The sequence below is a fragment of the Acipenser ruthenus genome, chromosome 2 (assembly GCF_902713425.1).
Source record: "Acipenser ruthenus chromosome 2, fAciRut3.2 maternal haplotype, whole genome shotgun sequence".
Lineage (NCBI taxonomy): Eukaryota > Metazoa > Chordata > Actinopteri > Acipenseriformes > Acipenseridae > Acipenser > Acipenser ruthenus.
This window is the reverse complement of record NC_081190.1, coordinates 66,263,638-66,276,283: the sequence shown is the minus strand read 5'-3', so window position 1 is coordinate 66,276,283 and position 12,646 is coordinate 66,263,638. Positions and strand designations below refer to the sequence as shown.

At 37.3% G+C, this 12,646-nt stretch overlaps 1 long non-coding RNA gene across 1 annotated transcript; it reads right to left on the bottom strand.

Moving 5' to 3' along the window:
* Nucleotides 1-368: 368 nt before the first annotated feature.
* Nucleotides 369-1,932, bottom strand: LOC131701194 (uncharacterized). The gene is made up of 2 exons (XR_009308811.1): nt 1,543-1,932; nt 369-1,295 (listed from the first exon to the last, which is right to left on the bottom strand). It is a non-coding gene; the product is annotated as an uncharacterized LOC131701194 (long non-coding RNA).
* Between the last annotated feature and the right edge of the window lie 10,714 nt (nt 1,933-12,646).

The following is a 12,646-nucleotide window of genomic DNA, read 5'->3' as shown; positions in this document are numbered from 1 at the left end:
TTACTGAGGTTACTCCCCACACAAACCCCTCTGTAGATGGGGGTGATGAGCCCCTCTCCCCATTGCTTGGGGAAGTGTCCAGAGAGCAGGACGAGGTTAAATGTATTTTATTTTATTAGTCCTGTCTTTAGATCTGACATCATTTCTATAGCAGGCCCCTGGATGGTTAAGGTCATGTTGAAGTTGTCACGTTTTCACTTTTCACGTTCTCTTTTATTATATTATTTGCTCTGCACACACTCTTAACTCAGGGGAGACGTTAAGGAGGACAGAGATGTTTAAAACTCCTAGTGGTTTATGTTCGAGCACTGGACGAGCGGTGTGTCCTTAAAACCTTTTTATTTAATCAAGAAAATCACTCAGACTCATTTATTCAAAGTTTCACGAATCAGAGCAACATCAGCGCTCCTTCGTTTTATTAAAATGCCTTTAATATTGGTTTAGTAGTTTGCGCATACTACCAAAACCCGAAAACATGTAACAATAATTAGCAATCCTAAGTTTATTACAAGCTTCAGCATTTAATACTTCAATAACATAATACAATTATATGTATTCAGTGCAGCCCTCAGGCTGGTTAAGCACAAAGCCTACAAGCACCCACTGCTATGTTTTAGCACATTCAATATAACACTCTTAATACTAAAACATTGTTTCAAAACCTCATAGCAATATAACCAATAAATGCGAGATACAATAATACCATTAATATGCTTACCTCCTATTATAAGGAAGAGTAGCGTGAACAAAAGAGAAGGACTGTTCTGTAGAGATCTGCAAAGGATGGACCACATAGCTCTGCCCAGCTTGATTGTGGTGGTCTCAGTGTGATCGGCCCAGGGTTTTTATACAATTTTCGTCCCATTGAAAGCAATGGGAAACCCCAATTAGATCCAGTCATCAATCTATATTGACAGTCCTTATCTCTTGGCAAACAGTAATCTCTAAAGAATTCAACCAACTCCTCAGACTCAATTAAAGTCATATGCCAACAAATCAACACTAGCCCATGTTCTCATCCACTCATTCTTGGCCCCCCTCCTTCATCTGAAAAGTTAGGTGAAGCAGAGTTCACAAAATCCCTGCAACCTTGATTCACTACTTAATATGGGTGCATTATAAAAAGGAGTGGTGTTTTAAATATATGAAGCACCAATAATTGTGTGTATTATAAAAAGAGTGGTGTTTGAATATATGCAACACCAATAGTTATATCATAATATAGCAGTTATAGTTATAATGATTATAATTGATTACATGAACTTGGCTTTCAAAAATATATTCCCTCATGTCATCTCACTCTCAAATTAGTTTCCTTCTTTCTACAGGTGTGTGTTTAGCAGGTATTATAGGGAACTTCCATCTTATATCTTTTTAGTGTAGAGTTTTCTCCTTGTGGAAAACCTAACTATTTTACTGAGCTGTAAAGCTGTAATGTTTTTCTCCTATGGGCCCCGGGTAGCTTGAACTTAATTGACATCCAGATGACCCTGTATGTTTCAGCTATATTCATACTGGCTAAAACCAGCTTGCTGGAGACACCTCTTTTCTTGCCAAGTTTAATAGTGATTAATGTTCCCTAGAACTTTCCTTACACCTGTATCTTACGTGCTTGTTCCGCCCGGCAACTAACTATCTTAGGTGCTAAGACCATCTGTTCTAACTCCCTATTTTTGCAGTCCGGCCCGATACTATAAGCCTTCTGATAAAAAAATTCCGGGTTCTTCCCACCAAAGAGGCCTTCCAGCAGCTAATATTAATTTCTCCAAGGGCAGGCTGATAGAGAGTTCAAGAAGACAGGTCACATAGAGTTTACTCTCCTAAAACCTGCTTTTATTCTTCATTATTTATTCAATCCTTTTATTTTGTATTTTAAACACAACATCTTTTTATGCTGCGTCTTTTAACTTCAGAGTCAAACTAGTACATTACTTCTTTATAGCGTATGGCTGCTAACCTTATTACTTTCTGCAGCAGTATATCAGCAATTTTACAATAGGTTCTTATTCAATTTCCCTACTCTCTATTTGTGGTGTATCTTCTGACAATGCTTATTTTCTTAAGTTAGAGTCTGCTTTTACTCTAGGTTGTTCTTACTCACCTACTTATTTTAAAACTGAATTACAAACAGAAACCTACTCAAAGCGAGGTCTTTTAATCCTTTTCTGTTTTTCTCTTTCCCTTAAGAATACTCCTAACTCCTTTTCCCTTTATATTCAGAAGTTATAATTCTTGAATGTAAGCACACAGTAATTCTTTTCATTGAATTAGGACTCCGTTTTTAACTGCTCATCTTGATAGAAAACAGCTTCAGGTATGCTATCATATTAAGCAAAGTGAATCATATGATCTTATACATAAAAATTGTTCATAGTATTTCATACTAACAATAATTATCACTACCTATGATTATATGTTACCACAACAATCTATACCATTTAAAGCAAACATATTAACATACATCTATTAGTACAGCATTATTCTGTATTCAAGCTGAAAAGTCTTAACAGAGATTTCAGCACTAAATTCTGGGAATCGTGCCAATTTTAATAAGAGACTGCTCAAGGCCGGCCAGTGTACCAGATTCTGTTTTTCGGTCTTACAGAGAGAGAGCACTTTACAGTATTCGTTACAGACTAAAGATTATTCAAACATTACAAATGGTTACAGCACATATCATCTCATTAATACATTTCATTTTTAAATCATCCAGTCCATGTCCAATGTTTCAGCTCGTTCCCAGCAGGACTCCACTTCTGTCTTGGGTTCAGCTCGGGTCGGCTCTGCAAACACCACAATACCTATTTTGCTCTACATTATTAGTGGGCAGACTTAATACAACTGAATCTGAATCAATCGAGGAGCCGTGAACTCTAGCCACTGAAATTCTCCATGCAAAGGAATCCAATTTCTTACTACACATAATAACTGGTTCGAGGTCACCCGTGACAAAGTGAACATTTGTATGTACCCAGATGCTGCGGTGGTGCTGTAGTGTCCCTGGGCAGTTCAAAACACTTTAGAAATCCAGGGTGTGCTTGTCACACAGCTGCTTGCGGTTGCCATGGACTGTACACACAACACAGCTGCCACTGAAAGCAAGAGCTTTCCTGGACTCGGGGGGGGATCCTTAGCAAGGAACGAAGTGCTGTAATGCAGTATGAACATTGGCAGACTTTTTCACGAGGATGGATGTGGAGTTAATTTAATCCAGCCTTTATTGCAGAGTGCCACAGTTATTGTAGTTTGTAACCTGGAGATTCAAACTTAACAGCAAAATCTGATTTAACCACAAGGGGGCACCAAATAATCATCCATCCATCCATTATCTGTAACCGCTTAATCCTATAGAGGGTCACGGTGAACCAGAGCCTGACCCGGTAGACACAGGGCGCAAGGCAGGACTACACCCTGAATGGGACACCAGTCTATCGCAGGGCAACTAAGAGGCATTTTAGAGAGGTCAATCCACCTAGCCAGCATGCAAACTCCACATAGACACCCTTGAGGCCAGAATCGAACCCAGGACCACCGTGCCGCCCATAATCATACATAAAATCAAATAATTGCATACATATTGCTGGGGAGTGGGTAATTCCAGGGTCTGTATTGAGCCTGGCTCTTTTATACAGTGGTTAAGATCTGGGCTGGCGTGCCCAGTCTCCACATGTGCATTGGGTTACCTCACCCTGTGGAATCCCACGTATGCATTAGGAACACTGGCGCCTGTTGGAATGCTTAAATCTGCACACTATGTGCTATACTATATCATTTCATGAACCAAATAAATGGACATATTAGCAGACAGACTACTTGATGAATGAGGCAAGTGATTACGTGTACACTAAGAATCCACCCAGGGTAATAAAATTTTGAATACAGTTAAAAATCTTTCCAAACAGATGCTGTAAAGCTTAAATTATATGGTTTGAATACTTTAAAACCTGGCCACAGGTTAAATTAGGTCAATTTAATAATTAAAGACATGATTAGAATGAAAAGGTGGGGTGGAAAGGCCAAGGTTGCCAACATCTGCTTAATGCATACATGCTGCATTTACTTAAATATATATATATATATATATATATATATATATATATATATATATATATATATATATATATATAGAAACACAATGCAAGCAAATAATGAAGACATTGTTTTATGTTCTTTTTATGATGATGAAAGTCTTTGTTGCCTGAATGTTAAAATAGCTATTCATCCACAACTATAAAACACTCTGTGGTACTTAATAATAATAAAGGGGCTTACCTTATTTGGACATTTAGAGTAAGTTAGAAATTATTTTACAAACACTATATGCAGGCATCTGTTTAAAAAATCAAGGAATTATCACAAATGCTTTGTAACATATACTAATTGCCTAGTGCATGAACAACAAGTTACTTCATCAGACCACAGCTGAGCACCGCAGGTTGTGTACTGTACTGAACAAATGTTATTTCTTGCAGGCTTCCCTTTGGCAAATTGCGGCAGAAAAATTGAATCCTTGCTGTGGATTAAGGGCAAGACAGTGTCCCCTTGTGGTACTCACTGGTTATACCTTTCTAAAAAAAACACTAGTGTAGAAACAATCCTGTGAAGTTGAAATACAGTCCAAACTCTGCAGGCCTAGGAGCTGCACCACTAGGCGTGCCGAAATTGGACCATATTTGAAAACCCTGTTGTATATTATTGCTTTCTTGAAGAACTGTAAACCCTCTTGCTATTATTGCTATACATTTTTTTTTTTAAACAGGGAATGTGATTTTGAACTCACCAGACAATGGAACAACTAATTCATCTGACACTGTAATCTAACCTAGCTGGTGGAGTCCCTTTCTTTCCACTCTTGCCCTGTAATTTCCATTGAGTGATAAAAACAAGCTGCATCACCAAAGTGGTAAGAGTGTAGGGAGAACAATAGGCCACTTGTGTTTGTAACTATAATAATGAAAACACCAAAAGGTCTAAACTAAAGTTCGCTGTGGTGTGTTGTATTTCATCTTGTTTACAAATTTGGGTTGTGGAAAAAAGTTGTTTTCTTAAATGTTGCTCTCCACAGGCCTGTGCTACTGTGTATAAAATTGCATTTGGCTTGGGGTTTGTGGTCTTTATTTGTCAGATAAGTGAGATTAAGCTTTTGTTTTTGTTTCTAAGTATGAGAGACAGAGATTATTGAAGAGGCATTCCCCCGCCTTACATTGACACAAAGTTTGTGGCGGGTGGGTAGATTGAAGCTTTAGGTTGTGGTCTTACTGTTGCTACCTTTGAATGGCATAAGGAACAGCATTATGGGCTTCCACTATGTAGGATGGGGTTTGAGTCTAGGTTTGGAATGCTGTTTTTCTTCTTTGAAAGTGGTTAATGTTAAGTATGTTTCAAATGCTTTTAAATTGGCATTTGTTTTCAAGAAGGAGGGGAAGATAAGGATGTTTTGGGTAGGTTTTCACTGAACAACATCGGGGCCGAAGAAAGCCTTACATTTTGAGAAAGGGAAACCGGTAGTTATATTAATATTCTTAAGATTAAGTTAATAGATTTGTTTTGTTGAAACAAAACAGTGTTAACATGATCAGTGATGAAGAAGCTTCTGGAAGCATAGATGCTGCCTGACCAGGTTTCTGGGGCACTTTTCACCAGACAAACCGACAACCTGCATTTCTGTGATGACACATTTCAAAGGTGGAAGCTGAAATACCAACAAGTTTTTAAAAAAAGTGTTATATCACGTAGGTGAGTGTATTCATTCAATTTAAAAAAAAAAAACCGAATAATTGTGTCAACCACACTGCATTTTTTATGGCAGTGGTTGACGTATGTGCACAGGGTATTAGATGTTTCATCACTTTGTGGTGGTTTTAATGAGATATGAGTTTGTTTTTTTGTTTTTTTTCTTGTGCTGGCAGCAACGCTGCGACAAGATGGCACCCTGAGACACAAGTCACAAGTGGGTTACCTACGAACAACTTTGGGAAAGGTGCAATGAAGTGGAAACTGATATCAACAGAACAGTCCACACATTAATGTACATGCAGAAGTGGGCTATTGACTGTATTCAATCATCGAAGTTGCATCCCACATCTTGGATGCTGGGAGTACGGCACCTTTGGTCGTATAACAATCCAGCAGATGACTTTTGAATGACCTCTCGGCTTCTACAAGCACAAAGTGACTTAATGCTTTAATACATTTTTACAAATTGCAGATGTGATTACTGCTGATACTGAGCTCTATCTTGGGCTTGGAATAGATTGTTCCAAGCTGGCTTTCTGTTACTGTGGTTTAACAGAATCCCCAGGGCAGTGCCGATGCTCTCACAGATAGAGCTACAGTATTAAACCTCAAGCTTGATAACTGAGCAACCAGCAAAGATTGAACACAAAGCATCTTGTGACTCATCGTCTGGCGTCTAAAAATAGCATCACTGAAAACACACACACACGCAAAAAAAAATATTTTGCAGTAGGGCTATGCAGGGTTTAAATGTTAACCATAATTTATTTTCTCCCTAAACTCACTTACTTTCGGCCACAATGATGGAAGTTTATATTGATTTATAGAATATTTACTGAAGTGGGATTTCCCATCTCCTCCTAAAGCCCTTTTGATATTAATCATATGCTTTACAGTATTCTCCCACAGGTAACAGCAGTAACTATGTCAAATACCACAAGATGCATTACCTTAACAACCTTAACCAAGTCTTCTATAGATACAGTATTTAAACAAGTTCAGCCTTGACGGATTTATCTTAGCATTACCTCTTTGCTATTCTATTCTATGGGTGTTCCTCTGATTTTTAGACATGTGCAACAAAATAAATCACACACAGCCATCATAAAGGGGGAAGCAAGTGACTTATAATGGTGAAAGCTTACTGTATGTTTACTGCTACTGTACCCCAACGTGTTGTGTCACTTTTAACCCCCAGGGTCCAATTTGTAATCCATATTACGTGATTTTATTTAGTTCTATTCACACATCTGTATGCATGTGAGCCACGCTGTTGGTAGGTTACATTTCTCAGGAAAAGTGTGGTTTCCCAGAGGTGATGTCACATATAGAAGTTTAAGGTTATTGGGTGTGTTTAAGTAGGGGAGGCAGATTTAGCCAGTTATGAGTTTAGGGAAATCGTTCTGACGTCTTTGATCAATCCCCTACCTCTGGGGAATTTTAACACTGTGCCACAGAGATGTCTCAATCTGCTCTGGTCTTTCCTACTTAACTTCAATGACATGCCACTGGAACGTACATATTTACCGACATCAGTAGAGAACCGAAAAGAACATGTAATATCAAAAGTAGTAAATCAGGGTACAGTTAAAATGGACAAGCTAAAGGGAATTAATGTCAGTTATACCTAGAAAAATGATACACTATAAGAATTAGTTAGTGAAAGTATTGCTTGTGCATTGTTCCTGTTTCCAGTACTGAAATTAGACCATTTGATTTTTAAGTCTATTAACTAGTACCCAGTAGTCACATTTTCCATTAAACCAGTGTATGGTTTTATTTGGATTTACTTAATAAAAGGAAGACAAAGCAATGTTACTTGTAAATAAGACAGCTGTCTACCAGAAATTGTAAATACTGTATATGCCAGTGGCTGTGATTCGGTCCTGCCAATTAAAATGATAAGAAAGAATACTGACAGTAAGCCCAGCAAAAGATCTGCATACGATTCAATTCAGAGAGCCTATCCTTCAGACAGATAACGTGTGTTTTGCTTGGAACCAGCGTTGTAACCAGAGCTGACATTCTACCGAGGTCAAACTGAGGTTTCAAGCTCTAGCTGGCAGTATATATATATGACTGCTTGGTATTTACTATTCAACCTCCAAATCTATGTTACACGGCAAACCAGTAGAGAAAATTAAGGAGTCTTTTGTACTTTACCAGAATTTTTACATGAGCATCAGCATTGATGATGAAAAAAAAACACAACCTCGGTGTCCTCATAGCTTGTTACGGCCATGCTTTGAACTGCTCATTTACAGCTATATAGGTGTCATTCTATAGCGGCATTTACAAGTATGTTAGATAATGCCCTTTAATGGCGGGGGCGGGGGGGGGGGGTCAACACAGGTGAGGTAAGTATATATTTCTGCAAGACAAATGAACACTGAAGGTACTACACATCAGACTAAATGCATTAAAATGCAGTCAAAATGATGTACTTGACAGAGCAGGTTCTCATGGTTCAAGATGGTGTTGTTAAGCTCTCCAGCTGTTTAGATCCTATAAATGTTAAGAACCTCTTCATAGGAATCAATATCCTGTACAGGAACACCCCTGCCAGAAAATTGACCTTAGTAATAGGTAAGGGTCCAAGCCAGTAGTGCAGAAATGCATACTGTGGATCCTAGTTAAGTTTTTAACTTGGTTGTGTGTGTGTGTGTATGAAGAGGTATTTATTTATTTTATTTATTCATTTTTGGGGGGTACCTACTTTGGGATCGAGATTGTGAAATTCAATTGGCTGAAAGTAATTTTTAAGTTTATCTCCACACTCATTAGTACAGTATAACAAAACCAACTGGCTTATCTGAAAAAAGCATGCAGAGAGAGCAATATGGCTTAAGGGGACTCTATTCCAAGATTATTTATCTGGACCCTTGCATTTCTTAGTCATTAGGCTAATTAACCTAACAATAAGGATGCAAAAGAGCAAAAGGCTGCAAAGAAATCAGTTAGGAGTAGTATTTTAGAAGTCTGTGTTTTGAGATTTCAACGCTTGCGTTTCATGGTCAAACAAAAGCATTTTAATTTGACAAAAAAAAAAATAAAAAAAAAAATTGTACAGAATCTGTTGGTACTGAAAAGGTTAGGGGTTCCATTATAGCCCAACTTCCCACATTAAAAAACCTTTTCAGTGGCTTGCATTCCACTAGCTCTTTTAAACCCAGTGGTTATCTATACCCACTAAATAAGTTCAGTTCTTTTAGAAATGGGCTGGGAAAAAAACATGGCTAAGTAACATGTCTATGTAATCATAGGAATGCTCTAATTGATAAACTTACGTTTTTTATGATGCAACTGTAGGCAACAAAACTGTGTTGGTTCTGTAAAATTTACAAATTAGAAGCACAGAGAATGTTTTAAATGTTATATGAACTTTGGTGGATGCTGTGTTTGTTTGAAAAGGTTCCAGTTTTTTGTTTGTTTAATTAATTTGTTTTGCCAGTCTTGCTCCTCAGATTAATTTTCCAGATTATGTTTTCTCTTAATTAAGATTTGGCTGCAAATCTCAATGCCCTATTTTCATGGCAGAGTTATACAGTTAAGATGTGCGCTAGTGTTGTTAAATAACAAGCAACGTTTCATTGGTTTTGTCTCTTAATTCTGAGTTCCCGTCCCCTTCACCACAGTTAGACTTGTAAACAAACACACCTACACGTGTCTGTATAGATCATGAACTGATGTTTATCTAACCTGTCTGATGTACAGACCTAGTCTCCTCAGACAAACAAGGTTATTCACCTACCTCCAGCCGCCTCTACCCCAGCTCATGTGGTCGCCGGAGGTAAAGTTCAAAAACCTCAGGCCACCAGAACTGACTTTCAGGGCTACCTATAGGTCATCGTGACAAACAGGAAAGAGCAGGATGGTGCTGAGCTGATTGAGCCTGTGTGGTTAGCCATCGAGGTAGTTACATTTATATTTCCATTATCTGCTTTTAAGAAGGGAGCTCTATTTAACACCCACTTTCATTTTAGATCAGGGAACACATGCTGGTATTATTTTTATATACAGAATAAATATTAATGATGAAATAAGGTCATACAAATAAAAGATGATGAGTATTTATAGGCACTGATATAGGTTAAATGTGTGTTAAAAAACTGGGTAATCTCTAAACTGTAAACACGTATATACTAATTGCATATGGTATAGGTATAGTGTTATTTTCAAGTACGGGGATAAAAAGTGGTACACAGCGCAGCAGTGCTTGCAAAGGTACAACGAAATGTTCCTGTCAGGACAACTGAGGAAGTCCGCACCTCCGGTCACTTTTCTTTTTTTTATTAAGTAACAAAAACTGCCAAACATGAACTACTTTAGATGTGTAATGACTGCAGTATAGGATATTGACCTTAAGGTTAGGGTTTCGGTTTAGGGATAGGATTGATTATTCATTGGTTTATTAACAATAATATGATAGCTAATCAGAGTGCAGTGGCCTGACAGGAACATTTCGCGGTACCTTTGTAAGCACTGCCGCAGCGCACTGCGCTTGCTCGCGCATGCCTAAACTTTGAAAACACGGAAGTGCCCATTCAAATATGGTACGTTGTGCTGTTTTCTGTCTTTTTCATATTTTTTAAAATTAATTTATCACTAATATGTATCATATGTAATACATTGGGTCTTGTACATTTTTTTTACTTCTGCAACTTTGCAGTGGACTTCTCATTTGTCTTGTTGGTCGTTAATTTATTTTTTCTTTTTAGAGAAATTGAGTGTGTATTGCCAGTTTAAGTTTGTTTAAAAAAAAATACTTATAATTAACTTAACATTTGTTTTGTGTTTTTACTACAAACCTTATGGCTCTATAGCTTCGTATGGAGGAGGACGCTAAATCAGACGATTTAAACAAATCTCGGGATATAAATAAAACGTAGCTACTGTACTGTGTGCAAAGAAAATGTACCAATATTTAAACTCCCGCAGAGAATTACATTTATCAACTTTTTTCCCCCCGACAGTTTTTGTGATTCAGGAAAGCATCTAACGTTATCAGGTACATTTTTCTTATTGGTGATAATAATGGAATGAATAACTATCGTTTTATAGAAAAATATTTATTTTGAGAAAGTAATCGAGAGTTGTCCATTATTGCTTATAAAGACCCTGAGAATAAACATGTATTATGTCATTGCAATCACTCAGGTGAAACAATGTCTTGTAATTTGCCCAAGCATCAAAATTTTTCAACAAAACTTTCAGGAAGCGTTGTGTCCTTCGGGAATAACACGTTTCTATCCATGTATCTCTAAGCAGAATACATAATAAAAAAAATACTTTACGTAAAAAATAAATAAATAAATAACGAAATACTGTAAAAAATACTTTAAAAAAAAGCGAAAAGTTGGTATGGTTTCTGAAGTACTTTATAATGTTCTAGTGTTCTGAAAAAAGGACACCATTTCCAAAATGCTACTGTAAAAAATTAATTTTTAGTGAATTTCTATAGGAAGACCGTCAAATACAGCCAAAAAAATGCCTGGTTCTGGAGGAGCATCCCACTGAAAAATGCATGGTCCTGAAAGGGTTAAATAAGCATGTACCACTGATGCACAGCTGCAGAACACTCATTAGAAAGTGAAAAATGCACCTCCTTTTCACGTTAGCGAAACACCCATCGCAATTGATTGCTCATATACCAAAATCTGACAAAGTACCACTTGCTAGCGTTACACAGGTCATATTTTAGTATGACCAAATCATAGATGAAGAGAAAAAATAGCAAATATATTAAATTATTACTTTTCACAAGTTTTTACAAAGGAGGATACGGGCAACATGCCCCACATGTCAACCTGTTCCTATCCAGTTTTAAATAACCTTAGCATAACAGAGGCAGAAGTGTTAAAGGGACTAGGAGCTCTTAAAATAAACAAATCCCCTGGGCCAGATGAGATCCTCCCAATAGTACTCAAAGAAATGAAAGAAGTTATTTACAAACCACTAACCAAGATCATGCAACAGTCTCTTGACACAGGGGTTGTACCAACAGACTGGAGAATTGCAAACATAATACTGATCCACAAAAAGGGAGACAAAACCGAACCAGGTAACTACTAAACTTATGGAAACTATAAGAAGATCCAAAATGGAAAAATATCTATATGGTAATAGTAGACAGCCGGCATAGTTTTAGGAAATGGAGTCCCTGTCTAACTAACCTGCTTGACTTTTTTGAGGATGCAACATCGACAATGGATAACTGCAAAGCATATGACATGGTTTATTTAGATTTCCAGAAAGCTCGCACATGGATTAGGGAGTGGTTAACATGTAGAAAACAGAAAGTACTGATTAGAGGAGAAACCTCAAAATGGAGCAAGGTAACCAGTGGAGTACCACAGGGAGTAGTATTAGGTCCTCTGCTATTCCTAATCTACATTAATGACTTAGATTCTGGTATAGTAAGTTGCAGCAGCAAAAGTCATTCAAAATGATCTAGACAGCATTCAGACACATGGCAAATGACATTTAGTAGAGAAAAGTGTAAGGTACTGCATGCAGGCAATAAAAATGTGCATTATAAATACCATATGGGAGATAATAATTAAATTGAAGAAGGAATATATGAAAAAGACCTAGGAGTTTATGTTGACTCAGAAATGTCTTCATCTAGACAATGTGGGGAAGCTATAAAAAAGGCCAACAAGATGCTCGGATATATTGTGAAAAGTGTTGAATTTAAATCAAGGGAAGTAATGTTAAAACTTTACAATGCATTAGTAAGACCTACTCTAGAATATTGTGTTCAGTTCTGGTCACCTCGTTACAAAAAGGATATTGCTGCTCTAGAAAGACTGCAAAGAAGAGCGACCAGAATTATTTCGGTTTTAAAAGGCATGTCATATGCAGACAGGCTTAAAGAATTTAAGCTATTCAGTCTTGAGCAAAGAAGACT